Source organism: Delphinus delphis, chromosome 8 (genome assembly GCF_949987515.2).
Source record: "Delphinus delphis chromosome 8, mDelDel1.2, whole genome shotgun sequence".
Classification (NCBI taxonomy): domain Eukaryota; kingdom Metazoa; phylum Chordata; class Mammalia; order Artiodactyla; family Delphinidae; genus Delphinus; species Delphinus delphis.
This window is the reverse complement of record NC_082690.1, coordinates 81494523-81517393: the sequence shown is the minus strand read 5'-3', so window position 1 is coordinate 81517393 and position 22871 is coordinate 81494523. Positions and strand designations below refer to the sequence as shown.

General features: G+C 36.9%; 1 pseudogene; it reads right to left on the bottom strand.

Moving 5' to 3' along the window:
* LOC132430293 (hypoxia-inducible factor 1-alpha inhibitor pseudogene) overlaps window positions 1–22871 on the bottom strand; it is a 93931-nt pseudogene that overhangs the window by 20825 nt on the left and 50235 nt on the right.

The following is a 22871-nucleotide window of genomic DNA, read 5'->3' as shown; positions in this document are numbered from 1 at the left end:
TTGAAATAATTGACATCACAATACCAGACAAAAGAACTCCAGAACTGAATAAATAGCACATTTGTGTACCCCAAAGCACTATCACATTACTGAGATATGATGATAAAAACAAAAAAGAATTTTTTATAAGTACAGATATGATATATAATTAGGCACGATCTTTCTGACCATAGATTACCATGCTTTGCCATTCTTCCCAAACATGTCTCTGGCCAATTTTCCATCAGAAAACCCTTTCGAAGGCACAAAGGAGAAACAGCAGAGAAGTATGACATAAATACATGCATGTGTATGTACATATATAAACTAACTAACTTTGAAAGGGGACCAGGTAACACAGTCAAACAGATGAAAATTCTGGAGAGAACTCTGTATGTGAGGACAATTCCCAGGGAAAAAAGATGATGAGTTGTTAGAAATAGCCTGAAGGTAGAGGAGAGAAGACATCAATCTATTGGCCCTGGGATGTAGTATAAGATACAGCTGAGAATGGTAGGATTTAGAGCAAAATGTCTCAAACAAAGAACTTTATAAATTCTAAAAGTAAATTGACCTTTAGCTCCCATCAGGAAGATATTGTGTAGCTTAAATGTTATGAGGTTCCTTCCCTGTCTTAGACAATTTTGGTCTCTTTTGCATTTTTTTACTCTTCAATGTCATATCAAATCCATGTGGCAGATTAACCCTGAACAGTTGAGAAATTATTTCTTTTGCAAGTTTGAAATTCACTGATGTTATGAAGTTTTCACTATATATGTTAAGTGTTTAACACCTGTATCATTGCTAGATCTAAAAAAAGAATGTCAACATCTGATGTTTTCATTAAAAAAAAATAATTCCTGAATCTAAAATAATGAAAACCAAAAAGTCCAAAGTCAGTTTTATTTTAACAACCATGGAAAGGGTGCTAGTAGTCTTTCCCAGTGAATCTAAAGGTTCATTCAATTCATTGACAATGAGTGGGGTAAATCTGAGGAGTTTCTATAGATTACCCTCTGAGGGTAAGCAAACCAATACTGGGTGAACGATGATGCAACTACTGGGACAAAATTTGCCTTTAAAAATCCAGCCCAAGACTTAATGTCTTAAAACAACAAAGATTTGTTATCTGTCATGATTCTGAGAGTTAATTGGGCAATTCATAGTGGGCCAGTTCAGATGGGGCTGAATGGTGTTGGATGGCCTCACTGACATGACTGATGATTGAATCCATGTTAACTACAGTGATGGAGATAACTTGGTCATGTATCTTTCATCATCCAAAAGGCTAACACAAGGTAATTCATGTGGTGGTGGGCTCAGTGCTCTCTAAAATAGCAAGAAGATAAACTCCAAAGTGAAAGCACTTTTCAAGACTCTGCTTGCATCACATTTGCTAAGAACCCTTTGGCCAAAGCAAGACATGTGGCCAACCCAGAAGCAAGGGGTAGAGAAACAGACTCCACCTCTCTTGATAACAATTGAATTGTTAAAGGCATGCATACAGGAAGGAGAAAAATTTGGGGTCCTTTGGCAATCTACCATAGGAACAACAGAGGAAGGATGGCTTGTGAAACTGACCTCGTTCTAGGTACCCTACAGAAAGCCAGTGCCCAAAAGTTGTTTTAGAAGACTTTTTATGGTTTCTTGGTACCGGAAATTACTCTAGAATTAGAAAGATATTTTCCTGCCGTGATTCAAGGACATTTAACAAGTCATTATCGTTCCAAAAACAAACTTTGATGTGTTGAGTACAAACATAGCCCAATGGAAGACAAAGGAAATCTCCTGGGTAGGGAAAAGATGCTGTTAGCTAGTTGGAACCTAGCAACTCCTGGACTGTAGTCTTTCCATCTGGTGTCACTTGCCCTACATTGTGAATCCATCTAGTTTAGGCTTGAGATGTTAAAGAAAGATCTAAATACAAAGTCTCACTAATAAAATAGAAAAACAAAACAGTACTAAAGAAATATGTTTATTTGGTCACAACAGCTGAAACTGCTATTAGGTTTAGTAACATACCCTAATGAATTTAGATTTTTGACCCATTTAGGATCCTGTATTCTATAAATTTTAAAAGACTACTTAAATAGTAGTTCCTTTACCGTTAACAAAATAATTCATGGTTAATGGTAATTTCTTTACCATTAATAATATAATGTTATATTCATTTACCCTCTATAATATAATTCACAGTTTTAAACCTCAGACTGATATCATGTTTTTCTGTTGTTCAAAGAATAGTCTTTATGAGCTCAGGACTTTCTTGGATTGATGACAGAGGGTGATCAGCACATTCTACAATGAAACAAAGAGATCCTTCTACATCTCAACATTCATAATGAAAGCCAGTCAAATTTGAAAATATTTTCTTTCACTTCAATCAGATTTTACTGGATTTGCTGCTTTATGAGTCTATTCCCATCTGGTCTAGGTTCTTTCTAATTTTCTAAAATAATTCCACTAACAATACTTTTCAGTCCCGGAACTTCAAAGAACATTAACACTTTAAGAAAATGTAATTAACCTCTAGTTCAGAGATATTTGAAAGGTTTATCACATTTGTTGACTCAATTTAGTAGTTGCTGCCAAAACACTGTATTGAGAAGGATTCTGAGGTCATGTCTGGTCTCAGGAGAAAAGAATACAGTGATTGATTAATGACGTCTGCTACGGAAATTAGCATAAAGACAATGGAATTTATCTTGCTCTAAATCAAACTTGCCATTTTAAAGACTGAGGAACAGGCAGCAAAAGGGACTTATCCAAGGTCTCACAGCATTCAATGATAAAAAAGTCCAATCTAAGAACCCATCATGACTTCAAAGCCAATATTTATTTGGACATTTGTCATTCTTCAGCTGACCATAATCCACTTCCCACTATTTTTATCAGTTCCTCACTGCGTGCCAACATAGTTGGAAGACAATTCCCAGTGCTTGCTTCCTATGGCTGTTCCTCTCTCAAACCACAGTAGCTGGGACCTTCCTCTACCACTCCTGGCTGTACCACAGAAGAAGCCAATGAGTTAGGCTTTGTTGATCTGGCCTTTGTTCTTGACCTCTAAATCTTGGATGGATAGTGCAAAAAATGAAGAAATGTAGGAGAAAACAGATGATTCCAACCACCACAAGAACCCATGAATCATACAGTTGCTGTGGTATGACTTTGACTATGCTTCCTGCAGCCTGGCCTGCAACGCTCCATTTTCTAAGCCTAAGGCTACCAGCCAATTGTCAATTATGGGCATCCCTGCTATTTGTCCAATGCATCTCCTGTTGGCTAAGGCCAGAGATGGTTTTTGTTGCTTCAAACCAGGGACTCTGAATGATGTTTTACTCAGCTCCACAGTCATGAGGAAGTATTAGGTTTCCTAATACTTTCCTCAGTCAAGTCATACATTTACACATATGACCTCCAAAATTAAATAAAATGTGTTCCATTGAAAAAAATGGAAAATATGGTCATTTGACAATTAAAAACATCTACAACCATGTCATCTCAGATGGTGGAAACAGCACAATTATTCCACGGTGTTGATCTTCAAGTTTCATCAACATCATCTTATTCTTTCAAAAATAATCATGAAAAAAAGCAAAAATTAAATAACTGAAATGAAACAAAGACTTTCTACATTTAAAGAGAACTGCCTGGGAAAAATTCCCTTACTTTTCTCTACCCTATCTATGTTCATAATATATCACATTTGTTAACTATAGGCTGTAAAGAACATGTGTTTCTAAGATTAAAGGCTGGTTTATAGACCTTTGTTCATGTAAGATGTAGCAAACTCATAAAACTCTTGCTACATACAAAGTCTGCGCTAATGTATTTTTGGCAAATACTACACTCCTAAGCCCTGGTTTACTTATCTGCTGTCAGTAAGAAAAGGTAAGAGGACATGCTGTCCTGGAAACTCATAATGTATTTCCATCACGCTGGTATCACTTTGGGGCCAATTCATAGAGTATATATTACTCTTCTTGGCTATTTACATTAAGACTCCATTTAAAAAAATTTTTTCCTTTAGCCTTTCTGTCTTCATTAATGAAAAATGCTACATTAAGAAATTTCTGCTTGGTTTTCCTTCCTGTTTCATATAGAGATTCATGTGTAATCTGCAAAGCAGCCTGAAAAGAATGGCATAAGCAGTCAAAATATTTACATATTTTCCTGTAAAATATTTCATAGAAAGATTTAACAGGCATAAGTAAGCTATGACAAGCACGTTCACTTATCTGAATAGAAATACTTCGAGCTGATTTCTTGGCACTGAGAGGAAAGCTGGTTAAGTGACATCTCCTTTTATGGAATGCAATGATTAAACCCATGAGTTGTGCTTACCTTCTCTAAGAGGGTCAGTTTGATAAGGAGTTGTTTTCAGTAAAGCTCAGTGTACTATACCTGAAATCATAGAATATGTCACTAACATCAGCAAGTAAAGCAAAGCTAAACATTGAAATTAAAACAAAAGAAGAAATGAAAAAAGAAAGCAAAAGCAATAAACCATCACTACCAAAAACAAACATAAGATTGTATGAGAGTGTAGTAATATATAGATGAATAATTTCACAGAAAACTGAGAAAACAGTGAGTGCTCATATATTAAGAAATATCTTACATTTGAAGATGAGAAATAGGGTATCTCAAAAGAGGGTTTTAATGAAATGATTTTTCTATAGGCTAAATGTAGGGTGTTTTTTTTTATTGTTTTTTTGTTTTTTTGTTCTTCATGAATTGTGAGAGAAATATAACTGGAGAATATTGCCATGATCTCTTGCAAGATCTTTCTTCAATAAAGAGAGGAATGAATGGGGAAATTTATTGATCCCAAAAAGTAAATGCCCAAGCTCAGAAACCCCTGTCTACTTCCCAGAGGAGCAAGCTGTAATTTCACAAGCTATGTAGAAGGCTCAGAGATTCTCCAATGCTGAAGTCATCAGCATTTCACATCAGAGACTATGCTGAAGGGTGTAAAATGATAAATACTGGGCATCCAGAAGCCCAGATTCCTAACTCACCATGATGACCTGAATTTCACCTCTATTTCCCACTCTTCTTTACCTGGCAGTTGAAGATAAGTCCTTTCTCTCAACATTGATTTCCGAAGTGAAATGAGTAAAAAGTTGATAGCATTTGCATGGTACCCTACTTTGGTGAGGAGTGGTAACTTGGAATAAAAATGCTGGATCCACTTCCTATTATGCCAGAAAGAACTGGCTGCCACAGCCTCCTCACCAAGACTACCATAATATATAGCTTATTGCAGGCTTCCCTGGTGGGGCAGTGGTTGAGAGTCCGCCTGCCAATGCAGGGGACACGGGTTTGTGCCCCGGTCCGGGAAGATCCCACATGCCGCGGAGCGGCTGGGCCCGTGAGCCATGGCCGCTGAGCCTGTGCGTCCGGAGCCTGTGCTCCGCAACGGGAGAGGCCACAACAGTGAGAGGCCCGCGTACCAAAAAAAAAAAAAAAAAAAAAAAAAAAAAAAAAAAAAAAAAAAAAAAAAATATATATATATATATATATATATATATATATATATATATATATATATATTGCTTATTGGTAAGAAGCCTCCTTGTTAGCAGCTCTGATCACAGAGGTTTCATTCTAATTTATTTCAAATTGCTCAGCTTGGAAATACATAGGCAATAATTCCTGTCTAGCAGGATTTCAATAGCCTCATGAATTCTACTTTTGGAAAATATTCAAACTAAGATATCCGTTCACATTGTTCACCACCTTATACTCATTTACACAGAATAAGATGTCAAACTGAGTATCTTAGAAGATACAGTTCTGGTTGTCCAGCATTTGGATTGATTCTCTGCCATTAAAAAAAAGAAGAAGAAAGAAAGAAAAAAAAAAAAGGGTGGTCAAGTGAGACAGGGCTTCCATCTTAACCCAACTGCTAAGGATTTAGAGGATGACAATCTGCCCATTCCAACATGACTCTCAAAGGAGTTGATGGCAGTTGTCAATTTGCATCTTCAATTTAATTTGTTTTTCAAGGCATTTTTAAACCAAATGGAGTTGTCCCAATTTTTAAAAGTTTAAATGTGCTTTTCTTCCTGAGTTTAGAGATATCTGTTAAATTTTTTTAATAAAAGAGGATATTAAAAAGCAATATGCAAATATTGAACTGTGGTCAAGATTTTTTAAAAACTGAGAGGAAAGAGAGAATCATATTTCTCTGAACTTTTCCCACCTAAACTCCTGCATTCTGCCCCAGAAATAATAAGATGGATGGACTATTCTGGGCTATAAAAGAGAGTCGACTATTGGGAGACATTTCAACTCTTTGTTTGAACAAGATAAAATATTTTTATAAAAAAATCTCTATCAATTTGAAAGGCAGTATGTATATAGGATCAATTTAGAACATGGAGCATAGAGTTTGAAGTTACAGAGACTGGGGCTCTAATCCTAGCTTTAGCAAGTCATAGCTGTGTTACTTAATTCTCTGAGACTCTTTCTTCATCAATAAAATAGGACTAATAATAGTATATATTACATGAACTTGTTGTGAATATTAAATGAGATGTCAAATGTAAAGTGCCTACTAGTTTATTTTGGATAAGGCACTTAAAAAGTTTTAGTTTTATCAGATAGCTAGATGACAGATAGCTGAATAGGCCAATAACTGTTCTCATGAACCTTTGCCATGGCTGCATACCTACTTTCCCTGGGTACCTAGGCTTTATTCACTTTATCTCTCCTGGATTGCTGCCCTCCAAGTGGTAAGCTCATTTACTCTTTTGACATTTACTGCCAGCCCTCTGTGTACCAAGCACTGTGATATGTGCCCAGAAGGCAGAAAGAGCCAGATGTAGTTCCTGTCCTCAAAGAGCTTTCAGATGCATGTATGAGAAGGGGCCAGTGGCGGAGGGATGTTGACAGTATTTACAATGTATACAACGATGAGTCATGATAGGGATGTATAGGAGTGACTAATCTGCCTTCTTTGGGGTGGGGTGGAGGACATAGCTAACTATATGGAGAAGACTTCTACTGAGCCGAATATGATTCAGGAATTAATTCCCAGCATAAGGAGCAGCAACACACAAAGACAGTGACCTCCTGCAAGAACAAGGGGGTGGATGTGCTTAGAATTCAGGGAAGGTTCAGGAAGGCGGTAGCAAGTGCATGGATGGGATATCATCTAGAATTACTGAATTCAAAGCTAGAATTAACTTCATGGATAATAATAAAAGCAATAATAACAGCAATAATTATAAACCATTTGTTATGTGCCTGGACATTTTTACATATTAACTCCTTGAATACTTAGAAGCACTCTGTGATATAAATATTATTATGATCCTCATTTTAGAGAAGAGAAAACCTGAGGTATAGAAAGGTTAAGTTATTTCCCAAAGGATATCCCATCTAGTAAAAGTAGCAGAATTGAGATTCTGCTACTTTTAGAGAAGAGAAATTTTAGAGAAGAGAAAACCTGAGGTATAGAAAGGTTAAGTTATTTCCCAAAGGATATCCCATCTAGTAAAAGTAGCAGAATTGAGATTCCAACCCAGTCAGTCTAGGTCCTGAGCCAGAGTCTCACACACAATGGTACTCTGGTTCTTTGTTTTTGTGTTTTCAGTTAAAGTAGCTTGTACACAACAAGAAAAATGATTGGAGCCCTTGGTGAGTGAGTGACCTCCAGCTAGAGTGGGTTTATCAGCACTACCCTGACAGGCTGCCACAAGAGAAACAAAATTACCTAATTGCCTAGCTGTCTGTAGTTAACAGTAACATTAAACCCTTGTGGCTAAAATTAGACCACAGAGTGTGCTCATGATGGTTAACCAGCAAAGACAGGAAATAAAGCCCAAAACACAAACCAGTGAAAAACAAGGTGTGAAGGCTTTGGCATAACTTCATGCTCAGTGTATCTGTGACCCCTTGGAATCAAACATTCCTTCTATGGGCACCACACAGGTATGCATCTATAAAATGGTGGAAATTCCTAACTCAGAATGCTGTGAGGATCCAATGTCAGGTGTTAACCCTTAGACTGAGACATAGTAAAGAATGGTTGTTAATATTTTTCCTTCCTTTATTCTTTTTTTTTACCTCTTTCCATTTTTTACTTTTTTCCTTCCTCCCTTCCTTCCTTCATCTTTGTCTTTCTCCCTCCCTCTCTTCCTTCTTACTTTCCTTACTCTTATTCTTTCTTCTTAATTACCATCAGGTAACTCTTCCGCTTCCCTGAATGGTCTTTTGTCATTGCATCTAGTAATAAAACTTTAGTGACAAAAATAGGGAGAAATACACTAATTCTGAGAATGGTTGATAATTATTCACTGGACAACTGGATGACTTAGAAAAAATTGTGATGTTCTAATGTCATTTTAAAAGCTCAGAATCATGGTCAGTATTGAGCTACAGACATTCCCACTATGAAATATGCTAGCCTCTCAAGATATCAGTTATTGTAATACCACACCCTTGCCCTACCACTCAAGGGCAACTGTTTGTTAACTCATATAATAAGATTACTCTTTAAAAAATAATTTCAACAGTGTTACAATCATAGATTTCAGGGTTGAAAGGTATCATGATAGGAATGCATCCCAGAACTTAGACAAGCTAAGTAGTAGGTCTGAGCTAGAAAAAAATATACATTCATTCTGAGAGGACCTCTCTTTACCTTAAATTTATATATACAATTTATTCAGGGAAAAATACTTTTTATGCTATGCTTCCTCCTAGTTTCATACATACTTATTTAATGACCCATGAATATACATTGCATCCATATTTTCATTTATATACACATGATATCAGTGGTAAGAATTTTCACAAAACTAATCTTTCCAAGTTTGAAAGAAACTGTTTTGATACCAAAAGAAGTCATAATTTATCTTTTTTTTTTTTAACATTCTATCCATTAGCTGTTTGTCTTATGAATGAAAGTATGAAGCAAGTAGGTAATGTATTCATGTGCCATCTCCTTGGGTATATAAAGGTTAAGAAAAATTGATTACAAACAAATGAGATCTATGACAAAGGCAGAGGAGTAAGGTGAGCAGCCCCCCAAATTAATCAGCATATAAATTAATCTTGCTCCCAGACAAAAAGTAGAACAGGAAGCACTGTCATCAATAATCTACTATGCCAGGACAGTCTCCAGGACGAATACTAATGAGTATAAGCAAATAGTAGCTAGATGAGTAATATAAATACTTAAAAAGTTAAAAGTCTGAACATTTTCTAGTCTGTAAACTATACATATTAAAAATATCTTATTATTATTACCAGTAAAAATGCTATCACAGTAATTGATTACCATTTACAGAGTACCTACAGAGTGCCCCATACTATACAAAGAACTTTACATATGTTTTTTTTCTAGTTTCCACGTTCCTTTTGCAAGGTAAGTATTATTACCTTCATCTTAAAATTCCAGCAACTGAACCTCAAGGAGTTTAAGTGTTGTAACTGCAGATCTGTGACAATGAATCTAGGTCTCTCTGATTTCAAAGGCTATACGCTTTCCACAGTGTAGAGAAAGACTGAAATATTTTTCAAAAGCATATAATTTTAGTGACATAGTCTGTTTTTACAATCCTGGTGCTCACTGACCAATTGTTATCTTCAGTTTATCTCAGAAGTTATACATATTTCTTCCAGAAAGTTCCATACTATTTAACTACCTAACTTAAGGTATTCTAGAAATGACCTTCTATAAAAAGATTTGGACAAGTGAAAGATAGAGATGATAACCTGAGGTACAAACAGCTTCTAAGAGGATGAACTCTCTTAAGGAGGAAGGATTCTTTGATGGTGACCTCACTCCATTTTACTTTACTTTACATAAAGGGTGTTTTCCACAGCCCCTCTTATTCTTCCTCTCTGACTGCCCCTCAATTCTCTTCTTCTGTTAAGAACAAGAATATATGGAAATTCTATCATTTCAAGCTGAACCAACATGTATAATTATAAAATTTTCTCAGGAAAAAAGTAGCCATGCGTGCCTACTAATTCTTAAATGGACTATCATGAATTAGGGATGTGTAGGAAATTTGCAAAGTTTTGAAATATTGACAATAAAATTGCATATGCTATGATTGAGAAAGAAAAGGAAGAAATTAATATTGTGTGACTGTGAATAATCTTTTCTCTCTAAATCAGTAAAATACTTTGTAAATTTCAGGTTGCAAAATTATTCAAAACATCCTTGAATAATGTCTTTAAAAAAGTGTTTAATAGTTAGAAACTCACATAACTTAAATTTCCAACATGACACATTATGGTATCTATACATGTAATACTATACTATGTAGTCACCTGTAATGTAGGACTGTATTTATAAACAAGAAATATGCCTACATTAAACTGTTAAGTGGAAAAGTATTACAGGTTATAAAAATATTAAACACAGTATGAGCCCATTTGAAAAAGCATATTAAAAAACACATATTTTTCATTAAGGTAACATAATTTTATAAATTTTGGATATATGAATTGTTTTGATAGTTAAGTCAAAATCTCTTGAATTTACATATTAAAGGAGAAAATTAACATGTGTATTTATTTATTTATCTAGGCTGCATTGGGTCTTCGTTGCTGTGCGCAGGCCCCCTCTAGTTGCAGCGAGTGGGGGCCACTCCTCACCACGGTGTGCGGGCCTCTCATTGCGGTGGCCTTCCCTGCTGCAGATCACGGGCTCCATGTGCCCAGGCTTCAGTAATTGCAGCATGCATGCTCAGTAGTTGTGGCACGTGGGCTCAGTAGTTGAAGCATGCAGGCTCTAGGGCACATGGGCTTCAGTAGTTGTGGCACGTGGGCCCAGCAACTGTGGCTTGCGGGCTCCAGAGCTCAGGCTCAACAGCTGTGGCGCACAGGCCCAGCTGCTCCGTGGCATGTGGGATCCTCCCATACCAGGGCTCGAACCCGTGTCCCCTGTGCATTGGCAGGCGGACTCTCAACCACTGCGCCACCAGGGGAGTCCCGGGAACAGTCTCTTGTGGGTTCCCCAAGGCCTCTCCAAGCATCTTCTCAATGTTTCTCATTATGGCCACTTTCTGATGGGCTTTGCGAGGATATTCAGTTCTCTTAGGGATGGGGGCCCCCTAATACCAGAAGTACACAGTGATGGTAGTGCCCCCATTTAGTAATGACTCTGTGATGCCACCAGTACATTCAGATGTAAAGAACATCACCAGGGCCAACCACTCTTTCGTAACCAACCACATTCTGGAAATTGGGGAACCTCTTGTAGTCAGGATTGTCAAAGTCCACCTGGCTCTGTCTGTCACATGGATGATGAACAGGATATGCGTAGAGGCACTCAAACTGACCCGGAGGGAACAAAATGCATCGCTTGTACCTTTTATCTGAGCAAAGAAGTTCTGTTGCTCATCATAGTGAGCAGGTGTCACATTTCCTTCCATGCCAATAAGCAGCAGGTTACAGGTCAGCTGCCCCCAGCCACGCTTTCCCTGTTGCTTATTAATCCAGTTCCAGTCGAAACCCAAGAAGTCCATGACAATCTTCCTGCTCACAGTGTCATTGAGTGTTTGCTGCAGATACGAGCTCTCTTCACCTCCTCACTGCTGTATATTCTGCCGTTGCTCAACAAACTCATGAAATTTCATTTCTTCCCTATTGGACCTCAGCTTAAAGTTCTGGAAATTAGCCATCTTCTTTTCATCATAGTGCAAGAACTTGTGGGTGCTGGCACTGTACACAGAGAAGTCTCTGTTGTCAATATTTTCTCACAGTTATTCAAGGCCCCATTTTAGGGCAGGATACACAAGATTTGTGTCTGCCAGCACCACAGGCTCCTCATTCTCAATAAGCTCCTCTGCCCCGGGGTTGCTCTGACTGAGATGCGGGATGGGCCAGGTCGCGAAGGTATAACTGAGTAGTTGGGATTCATCCCAGGCGGGGCCAGGGGCTTTGGCCTCTTCCTGGGGTTCTCCAGAGCCTGAGGCTGCAGCCTCCACTGCAGTCACCACCCTCAGTAGCCATTCTTAATACATAATGCATATTAACATTAAATTTTGGCTTGCAAAACCCAAAAGTTGATATTCAAATCCCCCCTTCCCAACAGCTGACAGACTCTTAAACTACATTTATGTTATGTTATGTTATGTTATATATTATATTTAGGGTGAGGGTCCAAGTAACCCAAAATAAAACAGCAATTGGTAAGCTTAATTTACTGTGATTGCATGAAGAATTCAAAAACTTAAAAAGAAACTGGAGAGATTATTTTTAAATATATATGGAAAAAATAAATATGTAGTAATTTCTAAGAAACTTTCTGAAAAAGAGATGAGAGTAAATACCCTACCACTTATAAAATTTACTATGCTGGTTATTGAAATGAAAACAGTATTTCATTAGCATAAGCAAAGACCGGAAACAAAGTAAAAGAGCAGAAGATAACTGAAAAATAGAAGATGGAGTTCAGTGCTGCCCAAAGAATTAGCATTTGAAGAGGAAAAGCCTGGAGAGTGAGGAAGTTCAAAGAAGAAACCCAAAAATCTACATTCAAATCCCCCTTTCCCAACTGCTGACTGATTCCTAAACTACATAAATATATAAAAATAATATATGTTATAAATATATATACATAATATGTAAATTCTATTATATTATTTATAGACTGAGAGTCCAAATAACCCAGAATAAAACAGCAAATGGGAGGCTTAAGAATGAAACTCAGCAGCCACACCAAGAAAACAAAAATTAAAGTTTAATCCCTATGGAAGTAAAGAAGCATTTGCAAAAGTTTTAGTATTTCTCAGCTTTCACCTCAGAAGGGTTCCATCCTAGGATTAAGTGCCATATTCTAGAAGTGAGGACTATGTACTACATGTAAGGGCAAAATTTAAATAGACCTATCTTGACAAAGCCTAAAACTAAGTCTGACCAGGACTGTAGTCATCTGCCAGCCATCTGTGTACCAGATGAAAAACCTTAACACGCTTTAGAGAAATGTCCATCAAGAGAGTCCCTAAAATGTTTCATCCATCAAGCCAAAAGTTATGAGATATGCAAAAACAAAAGCAAAACCCACAGAATCAAATGATTGAAAGTAAAAAAAAAAAAAAAAAAAAAAAAGAAAATAGGCAATAGAAATAGACCTACAGATGATTCAGATATTAGAGTTATTCAACAGGGACTTTTAAGTAACTATGATCCATATGCTTAAGAAAGTTACAAAAAAATTGGACAAAGTAGAAGAAAAGAGAAAGAATTTTAAAAGAGGATTATAATTTATAAAAACTGGCCAAATGAACATTCTAAAACTGAAAAATAGAAAATAAGAAATGAAAGATCATAAGAAGTAACAAGCTCAGAATTAATGTGTTAAATCTACGAATAACTATTAGCTACTGGCAGACACTCTTCTAAGAGAAAGGGGTAAAATAGTGAACAAAACAAAATCTCCTTCCCTCTTGAATCTTATGCTCTAATGAGGGAAACAGAATATGAACAATATAAGTAAATAAATCTTTTTCAGAAGATGACAACTGAAGGTGATATTACAAGTGAAGGAGACACTAAAAAGTTAACACTTGAATGAAGGAGGTAAAAGTAAAACACATATAAAATCTGAAGAAGGGCCTTCCTGGCAGAAGGAATAAAAAATGTAAAGGCCCCGAGAAGGTGGTGGTTTGTCTGCTAAAGGAAAAATAAGGAGCTTAATGTGGTTGTAATAGTAGGAGATGAGATTATTAACCACTGCAAGGACTTTGGATTCTACCGAGTGAGATGAGAAGGTAATACAGAGCTTTTAGTGTAAGTGTGACATGATTCAACATCTTGCATTAGACTGTAGGAGTTAAGAACAAAAGTAGGTAGAATACTTTGGAGTCTATTATAATAGTTCAAATAAGAGATGATGGTGATTGAACCAAGATGGCAGTGGTGAAGAAAGTGAGAAATATTTATATTCTGGATGTATTTTTAATCAATGGCCAACAGGGGATATAAAAGTTAGAGGGGACTTATACGTGACTCTGAATTTTTTGCCTGATCAACTGAAGGAAAGGAGTTGCCACTAGTAAATGGAAAAAACTGAGCATAGAAGGTTTAGGGATAGGGGAATATCAGGAGTTGAGTTTTGGAAATGTTGAGTAGGAGATAACTGTTAGACATCTAAGTAGAGATGCCAAGAGCCAAGTAAATATTTGGGTACATGAAACAGGAATTTGGGGAAAAGATCCAGACAGGATCCAAATTCAGGAATTTGGGAATTATTGACACATAAATTGTATTTAAAATAATGAGACTGGGTGATATTTCCAAGGTGCAATAAGTAGAGACATGTAAAAGATTTAAAATTATTGTTCTCTGAAAAAGAAGAATAAAACAAGGATAGGACATTTGTTTATGGAAAATACAATGGTTTGCTGTTAGGAGTCTCTTTTTAGATACCTTCTCTCATTTTATCTGATAGTACAGATCATCTAGATAGAATTTTAACACTGAATGATCTTTTAAAATTGAGAGTCATCTTCAGAGGATGCTAGTGAATCAAATTATTTGACAACTGGCAAGTAAAGAGGGAAGTAAAAATCAGGCATCTATTCTGCTTTTCCTATCAAACTTTATCATGTAGTAACCAAATGATAAGTAAGAGGAAAGTTTTCCTTAATAAAAGTATTCCAACTAATAATACAGAGGAAAACTGAATTAGAATATCATCATTTGACATCGTCTAATTATTAATGGATCTAGGCATTGAGAATCAATTACAGCTAAATTATAAAAAGAGAAAGAAAATGATAACATGGGCCTCCTGATCCAAATAGCCCCATCAAAAAATAAAATAAATCTAACCTAAATCTTCTCAAACCACAAGGTCCAACTACCAATTCACAGGAGATTCAAAAGTCTGAGGGATGAGCTAAGTTGATTGTTTACAGGGGAGGAAGGAAGAATTGGGTTCTTCTGAAATGACATGAGCAATTTTGATAAAGAAGGTAGCATTTGAGTTAGACTCTGAATAGTAATTATGATTTCAAAAAGAGAAGGGATTTAAAGGGTTTTTTCATGTTGCGGGAACAATCTGAGCAAAGACAGGGAAAGCATAATATATCTGTGACAAGGCCAATCAATTGTCTGGGTGGCTGAGGAAGAATCTTAGCAGAATAGTGAAACCTTGCTTGAAAGTGAAGATGGGAGTGCGTGAGTTTATGTGTTTCCCTTAACTGTACTTTCTAAATTTTCTAAAATGAACAAAGGATTGTTATGTAATTATATTTCTATACTTACATAAATTCAAGTTTTTAAAAATGTAATTTAATAGAGCTTTCAGTCAACTAATGGAAGACTTCAAATGCCATGATCAAGTTATTTTACTTTTCCCCTCACCAATCCTGGTTGTGCAGCTAAAGATACACTTGGCTGTAACTCTGTTCCATTAAATGTTGATGCTAAGGGTGTCACCAGTCATAAATTTTAGAAAAAATCAAGTAGCTTTTTCAGGAATGTAAAAATCATTACCATTACTGAAATGTTCAATTTGAAGCCCAGTTTGAGAAATACAAAATTTCTACTTTATCTTCAGGGAAGTCTTCCAAGCATACTTAATGTTGATGCCAATAAATTTTAAAATACACTGTGAATATAAACAGAGTAAATACAGTTTGTATAGGTTCCAATTAAGACATATTAAAGCTATAGCTTGATTTCCAAACTGTTCTTCGTTCTGCCGATTGGGGACAATTTAAAACCTGACGATTGATAGAACATGGCAAGCTAGTCAAATGGAATGAGCAGAGAGAGATGTGGGAGCGAGGATGAAAACGGATGGAGTGATCATCTAAGAAGAGGGATAATTTAAAAGACTTGAGAACTGTAAGGACTTAAGAAAAACTCAGGGCTCTCAGTCTCTGGTTGCTGGCAGAGGGAGGCTAAGGTAGGGCTCAGGCAGCCAAAGCAGGTCTGCTTAGTCCGTTACCCAAATTGGCTAAGAGCAGACACACTTCAAGGGGTATGAACAATTTTTAACTGAAAAATGGAACTAAGATGTGTTCAAAGAAATGGTGTCCGACCCAAGAATAGTGTTTAAAATCAAGAAATCTGGGACTTCCCCAGCAGTCCAGTGGTTAAGACTCCACACTTCCACAGCAAGGGGTGAGGGTTTGATCCCTGTTCAGGGAACTAAGATCTTGCATGCAGCACACTGTGGCCAAAAAAAAAAAAAAAAAAAAAAAAAATCTGGGTTCAAGGAGATGTCAACTAGATGGAGAAACAGGATAGGGATCTCAAAAGGAGACAAAAGAGATCATCCAACCTTTGAAGCCAGCAAGGATGCCAAGAACTTATTCTTACTGGGTTTTTCTGTAAGGAAAGCAGTTCTGCTGATATAAAGAGGCAATGCCAGAATAAACCCTTACATTTTACCTTAATATGTTCTATCTTGGGAAAATCCACCCCAATTTTGTGCTTTTTCAACCCTTCTTACCGTTATCAATCAACACAAACTTGATGCCAAGTAATTAATATGTATCTATATTTCTCCAAACATATGTTATTTGTATAATATGAAATTATTCATGGACATTTGCAGTGTATTTCCTGTTGAGGGCACCATACATTCATTCATCCAACAAATATTAATTGGGTACATACTCTTTGTAAGCTCTTGTAACTGCTGGGTGTAGAGAGGTGAGTAAAGCTAACTTAACCTCTGCTCATTATGGAACACAGTCCAACTGAGAGGTGTGAGCATTAAATAAATAAGATGGTAACAAATTCAAGGTAGAGATTTGGAACAATGGGGTGTGACAGTTAGTGACTGAGTGGCTACTTTAGGTTGGGGTGGTCAGGAAGATCTCTGAAGAGGTGGCATTCAAGCTGCATCCTGAATTGTAAGAAACAGCCCTAAATGAGTGGGTTTCAGTGTCTAGATGACAGACAAGGAACAAAAAAAAAATAATTAGGTTTTGTGATAGGATACCTTGGAAAATGTTTGGGAAAACCACAGGTGTTTGAGTCAAATCTCATATTTACTTTGAGCTCCTCTTTTCAGAAGCGTTTCTAAAAGAAAGATGCCCAGAGGGAGATTTTTTTAAAGTTTGGAATCTTCTCTAAGGGAGAAGTATCAAGAATGACTACTAACTTGAAATGAAAATGTAGATTCTGCAGGGCAAAAGAGATGAAGCCATCATGTTTTTATTGTACAAGCTGAGTTTCACAGGTGAATTTGATACTTGCTAACTTCCCCCGCATGCCCGAATGAAATAAATGAGAAATGCAGGAGATGAAGGTACAAATCCAATTTCCCTTTTGCAACAAGACAGAGTCAGTAAGTCTTTGCTGCTTTCTTCATTTGAAAACTCATCCATATTTTATCTTCCTTCATAAACAATGTTTAGATAAACCCAGTGAATAATGGGGTTGAAAGGAAATTTTAAAGGTCGTCTTGAGTATACCCCTGGCTTCAGGCAAGATTGCATTCATGCCCACCCAAGAAGCTCTCGTCTTTTCTGTCAGGTTTTGTTTCGGATAATGTTTATTTTTTCCAGGGGGGAGTTGGGTAGGGAGGACAGTAATGAAGAGCATGTTTGCCTTAAAAGTACAAGCAGAGTTATTTTTAATGTAGGATCCCTCCTCTCCCTGTTATGCCAGGGGCAGAGTATTCTCCAAATGCCTTATACACTTACTTTCAGCTCTAAATGTATTTGTGCAAATCTCATGAATCATCAAGGCTTTTGAAAATATTTATAGGGAAAGAAACTCTACCCTTTTCATTAGAGTGAGTTAGACTCACATTTGTATCTCGCTATTGTTTAAGGAGAACAATGGATGGGTGGATGAAAGAGAATGTCAGCTGGATCAACAAACAGCTGTTCCAACAGAAGTCCTGCTACCCTATACAGCAGAGCAGTACTAATTGCTGCCTTCTCTGGAGTCTCTAAAGATGCTCGATCGGCATTTAGTACCCTGTTTACCTAAAATCAAAAGTTAAGGCTGAAATGAGACCTTCATCATTATGACTACTTCACCTCCAGAGAGAAAGCTGTAGCCCTTTAAAACTTTCTTTATCTGATCTCCCAAGAAGACTCCACCACTTTCCAAGGCAATATATTCTAGTGTCCTCTTCAAATGACCTAACTGAAACTTATAACCGGGTGGTCTCATGTCCAGGCTTTGATGGAAGCCGGGACTCTCATATTATGTGTAAATATATACTCCTTATAATATTCATAGGCCCTCGCAATATTATTTTCTCTAGGACACAGAAATCAAATTTCTTCTGAAGGCAGTGAGGTACTGGGTAAAGGTTATAGGAATTGGACTCAGTTCCGGATGAGAGTCTTGGCTCTTCCATTGACTAATTGGATGAGCAACTTATTTGAGACCCAGTTTACTCAACCTTCTCAAAGGGTTGCTGTGAGGATCAAATGTGACAATGCATAAATCATTTATAACAACATGCCTAATCCATATTAGATGTCAATTTTTATCACTGCTTACCCACCTTTTTCCTTTATCAATGGGTGTTTTTCAAGTTTTTATATGTTGTTTAAGTCATAGACTATAGATAGAAGTTCAGTCATCTAAGAACCACAAATAATCCAGATAACTTTATACTTCATTACCAATTCACATGTGTTTTACTTAATTAACAATAGAGCATGGGGATTTCCCTGGAGACCCAGTGGTTAAGATACCCCGCTTGCATTGAAGGGAGCGCAGGTTCGATCCCTGGTTGGGGAACTAAGATCCTGCATGCGTGGCACAGCCAAAAAATAGAAGGAAAAAAAATCAGTTAAAAAAATGAAAAAAAAACCCCAATAAAGTATGAAGCTTATGAATTCATATTTTGTTTATGATCGAAAATGATCTACAAATTCTTTTCTGGGATCTTCTTAAAGCTTGTCCTGTGTAATATACATTCAGAGATTATTTTTCTTTTCTTTACATAGTAATTATAAACAGTATTGAATCACATCTTCACATTTCTCAAATTCCTAAGATGTTTTAAATATAAATCCTTTCCTTTTGAAGTCAGGCAAAATATTATTAGCTATAACAGTATTGCTGGTCACCATTCTGTCATCTAGATTATAAATAAAAATAGTAAATAGGGCCATTGTAAGTACCAATTTGGGTAGGACACAATATATTTTGTGGATGCAATGATGAAAAAGGTGCTTTCAGACCAAGGTTTCTTCTACGTATGAGTCATGCCACAATTTTTTTTTTTGTCTTGCCTATAATGTGCCAGGCACTGTGGCAATAAACTTGAATGACATATTCTTGTAGACTTCAACTTAAAGAGGGAGAAAAAATTGCAAGCTTGTAAGTTACAACACCACTTGACAGATGTTAAAGCACCTGCACAAGCAAAGTGTCAAGAAGCAGTTGAGATGGGATACTTGAGGTAGTCTAGATGCAGCATGGTATAACGGATTTACCAGTCACAAGATTCTAGGCACAACTGTGTGGTTCTCAGTCTCCTCATTTGTAAAGTGGAGATTTTTTTTTATCAGGGGAATTATAGCACTGTGTTGTCAGGGTCTGTTATGGAGTCCTTTTCTTTCCAGAGATCCCAGATCTCTGAAAAGAGAAAGAAATTTCAGACAGCTATCACCCCAAGTGTTCTGATTCAAGATCATCTGAGTCTCTAGTTTCTGACCTTAGGATAAAGTGCAAATTCTCCACCAATATTTAACAGCTCTCCACTACACTCTTCCATGTTTCTCTCCTGCCTCATGATTCACTACCTTCCCCAGACGAAGAAGGAGGCAAAAGCACTCTAATCAGAGGAAAAACATATGCAAATAAAATCTCAGAGACATGAAAAATTGTGACATATTAAGGAAAATTTGGAAATTTAAGGTAGCTGAAAAAGATGGGAGCCATGTAAAGGGCAGCAAGAAGTGGTACAGACAGGTAGGTTGAGGTGAGATAGAATATCAGGATAAAGAAGAAGACAATTTTCTAGGCAACAGAAAACTAAAAGAGAGAATTGACTCCTCAGTTCTTGTTTTCTTTTCTTTTGGATAGAAGCAAGTTCTCATAAGATTTTTTTTTTTTTTGAAGATCATGCTGATAGTGGTGGGGAAAGCGAACTGGAAGGGTTAAGAGGTGGAGGCTGAGAGGTCAGACAGTCAACTAGGGAAGAGCTCCAGGTGAGGCATGATAAAGGTCTGATGAAAGTCTATGCTAAATTAATCTCCTTATCACAGGGCCAGATAATGAAGTATTTTGGCAAATGTCTGCAATCACCAAATTAACATTATAATCTGTCATAACAACATGTCTTGGAAACACAGGTCTGGGAGGGGCCAGAAAATATGTTTCCTTCAACTTGCCATGTGATCTCTCAATCCTACTTTGGGAAGTCAGTTTTCAGAACTCAATTCTTGGGTTAAATGTGACTGCCTAAATTTACTGTCCAAATTTCCAAAGATGATACATAATCTGATTAAATTTTTTAATAATTCCTTTAACTATTACATTTTCCTGGAGAGCCCTACTCCATCCATCTCTTGACAATGAGACTGAATCCAATGATACTATAATCTCAGCTCAGTTTTAAGTGCCCTGTGCTTTGCTAGCAAATTGCCTACTCAGAAACCAACACCAGTTTTAACCCTATTACAGTCTATTGTGGAGGCTCTGTTATCTTCACTTGCTATACAGCAGATGACTATTATACACCACGGGACTCCTGAACCTGGGACTCCTTTCAGATAAAGAAATATAACCTGAGGTGTCTGCCATATTCAAGGCTCTGTCAGTTGCTGATAAAGCTAAGAGGATATACAGATCATCACAGCCATTTCATTCCTCCTGAAGTAGTAGTCAAATATTATCTAACAATAGGCTACTGGGATTAGACAGTAGATGGCTTGCTGTGATGGTCCATCTTTGCCCTGGCCCAGGAAGTACCTCTTCTGGCAGTTTCATGCCAGTGGTGTCAAAACATTGCATGAGTCTGTTAAGATTTACCCAAATATTTACTGTTTGCTATTTATTAAAATGAAAGCCTTCTTTTTTAACCTTTCCCTCTATTTATCTGACGTTCTCTCTCAATAAAACACCTACACATTCCTCAGGAAAAAATGTCGATTTAACATTTTCCACTACTAACCTTCAGGACAGCTACAGATGTCTGACAGCATGTAACTTAAACATTTCAGTGGCACTTAGCATATTTTCTCAAGGAGCAATTGGTGGAAGTGAAAAGGAAACAATATACTTTTCAGTAAGCAGTCTATACCTAACTGCCTACATCTCTCCCTCTCTTGCCCCCTTCCTCTTCTGGGAGGTTGCCGCGGTGCCAGACTACGTGTATTGTGAGTGCTGCCGTTTGCAGTTTAAAATGAAGCACATACCTATTACAGAAAATCTGGGAGAGAATACAGAAATGTAGGAAGATTGAGAGAAAAATTGATCTGTAATAAATCAATAATCATTACTTTGGAACCGTTCCATACAGTATTTTTCCTATGAATAAAATTTTGGAATTTTGGTGTATTTTAATTTGTTATAAGTGTGTTTGTATTGGTAGGATCCACATTAACTTGTTATATACTCAGGAATCTTTTACTTGCTAGTGACAAAAATCCAAACTGAATAAGCTTAAGAGAAAAAAATGTTAGAAGAAAAAGGCTCTTTCATGTAACTTAGAAGAACAGGGGTTGATCAGGTATTTTTCTCAATTGCTACAAATAGGAAATATTCACATAATGTGGTAAGAAGAGGGAGAGTACTTTGACATCCTCCCACTTAGAATCCCAGAGGAATGAGCTTTCTTGGCTCCCAGGGAAGGACTCTGGTGGACCTGGATCAGTCGCTATGTTGGGGTAGACCCCTCTCTCCCTTAAAACTATAAGAAGTTGGGGAAGAGCAATTTCCCAGAGAAAGGGAAGCTCCTGTTTCTAAGAGCACAGCCAGGAGGAATAGTGGATTGTCGCAGTCAAGAGATGAGTATTTTCTAATGTCAAGAACCATGAATTTTCTACAAAGTAAGAATATTCCTTATCCCAGGAAGAAGGAGAGTAGCAGAACTTTATGAGGTGCATTTCAATGTATACCTTCTGTCCCTCATAAAAGATTTTTAGTTTTATTTCTTTTTTCTTGCCACTTCAGCTGTGAATCTCTGTATTGGTGAGCCAATGCTATAGATAAAGATGTTGCATTCCCTCAAGTGTGTTGGGGTAGAAAAAAGATTAAGGATCAATTGTTCATCCACAAGTAATGAATCAAAATTTAAATATCAATTGCTCTATTGCTGGAGATTTAGGTTGTCTCCATTCTTTTACCATTTTAAAAATGCTACTTAGAACATAAAGAGCTTTCTAGATTTAGAATTATATAAGACCAATTTCTAGCAGTAGAATTACCAGTTCAAAGGGTATATATAGTTCACTTTAAGGCCCTCAGTCCATTAAGTATTACTGAAACAGTATTTCAGTGATGCAGTTTCCTAATGCTGGCTGGACCAGCTGATTTATTTTAGTGTTAATTGTCCAATGGTCTGCATGTATCAGCTCATGTATTTACAGTTGTTAGCACTAAGCGCAGTGCCTTGCATATGAAATGCATTCAACAAATGTTTCTCAATGATGAACAAGAAGATGCTGGTGTTGAGAGTCCAGGGATTTTCCTAATTAATCTGTATTTAGGATGAAAGCATGAAAAGGAAATTCCTTTTATACAAAAGCAGGACGCTGAGACAAATGACTGGGAGAGTAAAGTAACTCACCTCATTCATTAAGTATAAAGGGTAATTCAAGTTTTACCTGCCTGTCTGCTGCTTGCAGGAGCTTAGCCTACTCCATGTGTCCAAAGAAGATTAAACAAACCAGTATTTATGGAAAGAAGCCATTTGGTGCATATAGTGGAAAGAACTCCAGCTCTGGAGTCATGAGACTTACTCTCCAGTGGAGGCTCTTAACCACCCTGAG